At 37.0% G+C, this 9010-nt stretch overlaps 1 pseudogene across 1 annotated transcript; it reads left to right on the forward strand.

Annotated features, from left to right (window-relative positions):
- The first annotated feature begins 6184 nt into the window (after positions 1-6184).
- LOC308647825 (glucosamine-6-phosphate deaminase 1-like) lies at positions 6185-8504 on the forward strand (annotated as a pseudogene). Its single transcript has one exon. The product of its transcript is annotated as a glucosamine-6-phosphate deaminase 1-like (transcript).
- The last annotated feature ends 506 nt before the right edge of the window (positions 8505-9010 follow it).

Consider the following 9010-nt stretch of genomic DNA (forward strand, 5'->3'; position numbering starts at 1 on the left):
TAGTCAATGTCCTCTAAATTTTTTAGCCTACATAGTCCTATCCCACAGTAATTCAGTGACTGAACCCACGTGACTAACAGAACAAGATATTATGGAGATGTACAACTTCTAGTGCCAGTGGTGAAATGTATTCAGATTTCCTATGGTTTCACACATCTCTTGCTCTGCTATAAAGACAACTCAGCAATTCTGTGCAGAAAGAAACTGAGGACCTTGGTCAATAGGCAGATGTAGCTTCCCAGCCATATGAGTGAGCCCCTTATAAGGGTATCCTTCAGACCCAACCAAACATTTTAGATGATTTCAGTCCCTGCCAATATCTGACTGCCACTATATAAGAGATACCAAGTAAGAATTCCCCGATTTGAGCTCTTCCAGATTTTCTTTCATACACAAATAGAACAGATAATAAGTGCCTATTGTTACATCAGTAAATTTGGGTGCATTTTGTCATTAAAGCATTATAATTAATACAAATTTTCCAAGTTTTTATATCATTTGCCTTTCTCTGTTTTAAATAAAATGGTAGGTTTCTCTAGAATAAAATTTCTGAACCTTAACAGTGTTGCCAGAGGAGGACTTCTACTTTAGTGACCTCTACTCACTAAATACTAGAGGAACTTCCCCCTCCTTGGCAATCAAATATATCCTCAGACTTTTGAAAGCAGTATGGAGATTCCTGGGAAAGCTGGGAATGGAACCACCACTTGACCCAGCTATTGCCCTTCTCGGACTATTTCCTGAAGACCTTAAAAGAGCACACTACAGGCATACTGCCACATCGATGTTCATAGCAGCACAATTCACAATTGCTAGACTGTGGAATCAACCCAGATGCCCTTCAATAGATGAATGGATTAAAAAAATGTGGCATTTATACACCATGGAGTATTACGCAGCACTAAAAAATGACAAAATCATGTAATTTGCAGGGAAATGGATGGCACTAGAGCAGATTATGCTTAGTGAAGCTAGCCAATCCCTAAAAAACAAATACCAAATGTCTTCTTTGATATAATGAGAGCAACTAAGAACAGAACAGGGAGGAAGAGCAGGAAGAAAAGATTAACATTAAACAGAGACATGAGGTGGGAGGGAAAGGGAGAAAAAAAGGGAAATTGCATGGAAATGGAGGGAGACCCTCATTATTATACAAAATTACATATAAGAGGTTATGAGGGGAATGGGATAACAAACATGGAGGGAAATGAATTACAGTAGATGGGATAGAGAGAGAAGATGGGAGGGGAGGGGAGAGGGGATAGTAGGGGATAGGAAAGGTAGCAGAATACAACAATCACTAATATGGCAGTATGTAAAAATGTGATATGTAACCGATGTGATTCTGCAATCTGTATTTGGGGTAAAAATGGGAGTTCACAACCCACTTGATTCTAATGTATGAAATATGATATGTCAAGAGCTTTGTAAGGCTGTGAACAACCAATAATAAAAAGAAAAAAAAAGAAACTAGGAGGAGTGAAATATTTCTAAGGAACCACAGCTGCAGAGCAGTGCAGAATAAAAATGGTTCAAACCAATCTTGTACTGATTAATATGTAAAATCTGTCAATTGAGAAACAAAGCCCTCATTTGTGATATGTGCTGGTTACTTTGTCATAAGGGTTCCTTCCACAGCTGACTTGTAGTTACCAATAGAAAATTACTAAACAGTGGTGGGAAAAGAAATGCTATCTTTCCTATGTGCTGGTGCTACTTAATTTAAGCACATTAGTATTAACAAACACCTTTTTTAGGACATTAACTCTCATACTAAATTTTATAGTATTTACTCACTAAAATGAGACTTGAGCATGTGTATGTGCACACATGAATACACATATGGAAACTTATAGACACAAACAATGTGTCTTAGATATCTTTTGTTAAATTTATTCCTTACTGTTTGATATTGGTGCTCTTTAATAGTATTTTCAAATTTATTTTTCAGAATATTGCAGCAATTCAGTTTTTATATGGATTTTGCTATCTTAAAATTTAATAAAATTCACTTTGTCCTGGTAGTTTTGTAAATTTCTGTTTGTTTTATGTTCATTAGGATTTTCTATGTAAGCAACTACATTAGCTCTGACTAAAGACAGTTCTAGAGCTTTACACTTTTCAAAAGGTGTATCCTTTTTGAAATTCCAAGAAAGATCTGAGGAGCTTCAGACATGCCACTTCACTCTGGCTGAGACAGCGTGTCTTAGAGCACTATGAGACTTAGTACCTCAATAAGTTCTCAGTCCCAGAGACCACTGTCTTCTTGGTTTAGCAGTGTCTCTGCATATGTATTTGTAGCCTGACTCTCAGAGGGGACCTCACACTCACATTTTGAGCCCCACTCTGTGCTGCTTTTTTCTATCACATACCTTACTCTACAAACTCCAAGCATGTGAACAGCTTGGACTCCGATCTCCTGGCCATGTCTTGGTTGTCTAGCTGCTTCAAGTTACGATATGAAAATGACTCCCACTCTGAGGGCCATGCCAGATGTTGGGGCTGAGCTTTCTGCTTTCTTTCACTCTGGCATTAGTCATGAACAGCCTTTTTATACTTGGCATAAAAACAGTTTCCTTATATATTTTCATCAGTTTTTGTTTGATTATACCAGGACAGCATGTCTATTATCAGTTACTATACCATGGCTAGAAACAGAAATCCCTAACACAATGTATGTTATGTATTATGACTTTATTGTTTTTAAATAGCAAGTTTCTGTGTGCTTGACTTTTTAATTGTAAAGATTTATTTGTATTTAGTTATTGCAGTAGTTACCTTTATGATCACAACTCTAGAATATAATTGATACACTATCCCTTAGGCAATATCTATTGGCTTTTTATTATACCTAATAAAAATTTGCATTCTTCCCATTTCTTCTCTGTCTCTTCCACTATTCAAATTTATATTATTTTTGTAGTTGTTCCAGTATTTGTTTGTACTCCTAAGTATATTTTAGCTTGGTTTCTTGATGTATCAATTATAAATTATTTGTTTTATTCTCTGGCTATAAAAATAGATGAAATCAATGTATATCTACTTCCTCTCATTCCTCCTCTTTGCTTCTTCATTTATTAGTTACATTATTTTTATATTGTCATCATGGAAACATTTCAGATCTATTCAGTAAAGAATAATTCAAACATTTGTTTTCCTCCTTCTGCTTTTGCAGAAATGAATTCAAGTTTGACCATCAGTCCTTTTATCATTGTTTATTCAGTTTACTGAAATAAGTTTTTTTTTAATTCTCGCACGTGTGAAAACACATATTTTCTTTATGCTTAAATATGGTTTGGTCCTGGATAACATTTAGATAATGTATGTGTGCATATATACATATATATGCTAAAGAACTTAGGGATATTGCTCTACATCCCGTATGAGATGCTTTTTAATAGACAAGATAACATTGTCATGCATATTATGTATATGTACATTTACATGTATATATACATGACATATACATATTTATGTATTTGTTTATATGTATGTATGTATTATATACATGTCATACATAAATAAGAATTTTTTTTCTCTTTTTTCAACAACCATAATTCAAGTATTTTTTATATGAGGCAGCCATACAGCTTGGACAAGAAAACTTTTAAGAATGAAAGGGGACGGGCAATCTCTAGGAAGACAATAAAAGAACAGAAGCAACCTGAGACAATACCAAACACACCCATATATTCTATCTATTTCTATTTATAGAATTTTCTTGTTGTTTCACAGGCCACAAATGCAGATATACAAAATTACACATTGTCTTAGTTTCAGTTAATATCTTTTAACTATAATGCACAATGAATTCTCAAAAGTTAACAAGAAAAATTTGACAGTGATAGAAAAATGATAAAATACTGAGAATTAGAAATTCATGGGAGGAAAGAGCAAAAATGTTAAAACTTCCTAAACTTCCTAGAAGCACAAAAGTATACAATAAAATAGCTATGAATAGTCATTTTTGCGTATACAAAAATGACAAAAAAATAAAAAGAATAAAATATCTATTGTTGGCTGAGATATAATACAACTCACACTGTGGGTGAAATATAAATTGATATAGATTTTATGAAAATAAATTCAGCAACTTTATTGTAATTACTTTACACATAATACACAATCCCACTGCTAGAATTCTATCCCATATAACTAAAAGTGTCAGTATCTAAAAATATACATGCAAGAAGGTTTACCACGGAATTATTTATATTTGTAAATAAATGGAAAACAAAATGATTGCACTTCAATTAAAACAATGCTAAAATAAGTTATGGTAGTTTTAATTTATATAATATGAGACTACAAAAAACAAATTATAGTTATAAAAGTTGCTCAGGAGAGTTTTCTACCATTACTATTGAATAAAAAAGGCATTCTAAAATTCAGAGACAGTTTTAAGTTCCAAGTGATTTTTATCATGACACAATAAATAAAAATTTAAATACAAAATTTGGCACATTTGTATATACTATCTATGTCTGTATAAACATTGTGAGAGTATATATTTATGAAAGGTTTAAGTGCATGAGACAAAGGGCAGATGGACACCCACCATCTAATTTGTTGTCAGTGTGGATTATGAGGGCACTGAGGTAGTGGTTTATGTGAGTAGGATGAAGGACAATGTGGGAGATCAGAAAGGAAGAGAAAAAAAAGAACAAGAGTTTACAATAAAATCATGCATCATAACTGTCCCTCAATTGCATAGTCATCAGTGATGTGATGTTGCAAGGGAATGTGTGTAACATGTTTCCACTTTAGTTCAAAGAAATACCTCAAACCTTGTTGTATTAAAAACACTTTGTGAAAAACACTTTTTATAAGACACATATACATCTATTTGTATATGTGCATATAAACAAATAGAAATGTGTGCAAAGATACCTACAAAATTGCTAACATTAAATATCTCAGATAATGAGAGGTAATTACTTTTGTATTTTTATGTTCTTTGATATTAATTGTTATCATAGATATGTTGCTGTTGTAATTTTTAAAACAAATTAAAATATTTTCACTTTGTTGAATCCTAGAAATAGACCCCAGTAACTTTTAACACTTTCAGATTACCTGCACTGAATCCATCACAGTGGCTCTATCCATATTATAGATACTATCAGTCATTTAGTTTCTTATTTCCTCTCTAAAACATTGGCAGACTATCGTGCACATATCTGCCTTTTAGGAACCTTCCTTATTATTTTTCAGTTCCTCAGCTGAACAACAGTGTACCTCTGAATTACAAACTTCAACTACATTTTATCTCCTTTGGCCCAGAGCTGATTTTTCTTTTATTCTTTTCACACAATTTCATGGCATGCTCATAAACAGGTTTTAATTTCTATCTGCTGCACCATCCTTTGTTAGTGGGCCCAAGACTGTGCTTCTGCATAGAAACAACTGGATTTGGGCTTAGTGGCAAAAACTTCATGAATCATGTATGGCTCTAGCAATGTAAATACACTGAACATGTCTACTTGGAAAAATAACTGGATGTATTTTCTACTTTGAAAATATAATTGGCTCTATTTAGTCCTTCACACAGAGGGTCTGAAGACTCTCTAGAGGGGACAGAGCTGAGACAGCACCCAAATATATATATTCCAGTGTTGGTACAATATGATAAAGTACTTTGCCTCTGAAAAAGAAAAGATAGAAAAATCCTACCTGACTATAGCCTAATCTAAGAATGACAGACACAAGGAAGCCTTGACTAGCTAATTTCCACAGTGGCCTTCACAGGAAATCAGCTCCCTTGAACTGCTTCTGGACAACAGTAGATCTGGGTCTAGACAAACGGGCCAAAGACCCAGACACTGTACCCAATTGAGAAGAGTCCAGACAAGATCTTGCCAATCATCAAGTTAAGACAGAAATAATTAAAGTCTGAGAGAATTCAAATGCAACAAAAATTTCTTTGGCATAACAAATTTCCTCATCTCACAAAGTCTCAGTTTTGCTGAGATAAGAGCAATGAAGTTGAGCTGGAAAATGTAAATAACATTAACATTGAAAAAACTCTAACATCAATTTTAAGGGTACCAGGTTACAATAAATGTGAATGGGATTATTATGATTATTTACTTTTCTGCTTAAAAACAATGCACATGGTATGTCTGGGAATAGAAATTGAGGAAAATAAGTCTTTACTGTAAAGATATATGTTAAATGTGAGGCCCAGCGGCCGGCGCAGTCGCCTCGGCAGCCTCGGGAGGCGTGTGCAACAAGATGAAGCTCATCATCCTGGAGCACTATTCACAGGCCAGTGAGTGGGCGGCCAAATACATCAGGAACCACATCATCCAGTTTAACCCAGGACCAGACAAGTACTTCATCATGGGACTCCCCACTGGGAGCACCCCACTTGGCTGCTATAAGAAACTGATTGAGTACTACAAGAATGGAGACCTGTCCTTTAAATATGTGAAGACCTTCAACATGGATGAGTATGTGGGCCTTCCTCGGGACCACCCAGAGAGTTACCACTCCTTTATGTGGAACAACTTCTTCAAGCACATTGATATCCATCCAGAGAACACCCACATTCTGGATGGGAATGCAGCTGACCTGCAGGCTGAGTGTGATGCCTTTGAGCAGAAAGATCAAGGCTGCAGGCGGGATCGAGCTGTTTGTCGGAGGCATGGGCCCCGATGGACATATTGCCTTCAATGAGCCAGGTTCCAGCCTGGTGTCCAGGACTTGTGTGAAGACATTGGCCATGGACACCATTCTGGCCAATGCTAGGTTCTTTGATGGTGATCTTGCCAAGGTGCCCACCATGGCCCTGACAGTGGGTGTAGGCACTGTCATGGATGCTAGAGAGGTTATGATCCTCATCACAGGAGCTCACAAGGCTTTTGCTTTGTACAAGGCCATTGAGGAGGGGGTGAACCCTATGTGGACCATGTCTGCCTTCCAGCAGCATCCCTGCACCGTGTTTGTGTGTGATGAAGTGCCACCTTGGAGCTGAAAGTGAAGACTGTCAAGTATTTCAAAGGTTTAATGCTTGTTCATAACAAGTTGGTGGACCCCCTGTACAGTATCAAAGAGAAAGAAATTGAGAAAAGCCAGTCTTCTAAGAAACCATACAGTGATTAGCCTATGCTGGGACCTACTATCAAGTACGTCATAGGAAATTTTCTTTAGGAGAACAGAATTGTTTTTCTTTAGTCCAGTATGGTTACTGCAGTAAGCAGGTGAACTTACTCTTCTTGGTTCCGAGGCTAGAAGCCTTGTCATGGAGTTCAGCTGTGGAATGACATGTAACTTAATCAGAAACAGTCTCTGAACAGTGTTCTCCATCATGTTGCTGTCCACCACACCCATGTTAGGGCTTCTTGGCTTTTTGTTCTGCCTTAGCCACTGTTCACGTGTACAACATACTCCTGTCAGGAATTTCTATCCTTATGTGCACCTATTAGAGGGTGGGAATTAGGGGCTTGTGTATTTTGGACTCAATCTCTTTGGAGTCTTGAGACCTCCTCTTGAGCAAGCCTGCCCCTTATGTGAGAACTGCTGCTTCAGGTTAAGGTGTGCACTTGATATCTAAATGACATAAAAGGTAGCAGCTTCTCTGGTCAGTAACAAGTACCACAGAAAGAAAACTGTTCCTTACTCTCTTTCTCCTAGTTGTTTTTCTACTCTCAAGGTGGCTTTTCCATGAACTGGGAGGACTCCTTGGAGGAGGATTTAGGTGGCTGGGGCTAAAGAGGTAGCTTTTGCTATTAACTCCAAAGCTCCAGGGGTCCATCCATGACAAACTTCTCTCCCTTTGGGGACCCAAAAAGAGAGAGGTAGAAACCTTTTCCCTCTAGAGCCCTGTGTTTTTGTCAGAGGTCTCTTACATACTCATCAGTAAGGAGGAGACGCACCAGGGCAACAGACACTTCTACAGCTTCAGTGTTGTGATCAGACAAGGTGCTGGGGCAGAAAGCAGCTCAGTTCTGAGTTTAGTCACTACACACAAATGCCGCACTCTCCTGCCTCCCTCAGAGTTGAGTGCCAAGGCCACACACCAGATACTTTTAGTATTGTTGCCCCATTTAACATACCCTGCTCCTCTAACCCTCTCAGGTTTGTGTGATAGGATCTGATGTCAGAACATCAAGAATTACAAGCCTGGGCTGTGGATGTGGCATTTGCCTAGTGTGCATGAAGCCCTGGGTTCTGTTTACAGCACCACAAAAAATTTCAAAAAACAAAAACCCTTTGCCCATTTGTCCTTCAGCCCTCCCTGCCAAATATTTTGTTGCTATCTTCCTCTTATGCCCTTAAGCCTTTGTGGAGTGGTTGCTGCTTCAGCCTCCCTGTTCTTGTGCCTGTTTGAAGCTACTGCTGCCTATTTCTGGGAAAATTCTGGCTCAGGCCTCTCTTTAAGTGCTGCCTTTGGCATCAGCATCTCGTCCTTTAGCTTTTATACGTGATTGTGCTGTCATTCTATGTTAAGCTAATCAATCAGTGGACTTGTTTACAATGTGATTTTTTCTATTAAATCCAATATTTTCAATAAAAAAAAAGATATATGTTAATCTTGGAAGTAGAAGCACTAAGTTGGATACATGCTGTAGTTGTAAGGTGTCACAGGTTAAATATTTCTCTAGTTTCTGGATTTTTTCTTCCCTGTTGCCTTTGAGATCTCCTACTAACCTTCCTTAGATAAAATCTGTGCTGTACCATTCTTTTGTCTACATTCAGAATTATATCTGAGCCTTGCTGATAGAGTAGTGAGTTGCAGGAGAAGGACTAATCTTTTGGTGAACCTGTGTTACTGAATGCTGAATGATTAATGATGCTAAATGTTAATGATGTTAAAGTTGAAAATAGAATTTTCCAACTTGTGCAGTTAAAATACCCACAAAATCATCATGAATTTTATTAGTTTTCCTTCAAAACCACAATCTTGAACATTACTATAGAATTTCCAAAGTTGCTGAGTATGACAGTATTGTGTTAAATTATTTTTTTTATTATCCTGGTGACAAAGCATGGAATAGACTGACATTGA

The sequence above is a fragment of the Spermophilus citellus genome, assembly GCF_964194105.1.
Source record: "Spermophilus citellus genome assembly, chromosome: 4".
Classification (NCBI taxonomy): domain Eukaryota; kingdom Metazoa; phylum Chordata; class Mammalia; order Rodentia; family Sciuridae; genus Spermophilus; species Spermophilus citellus.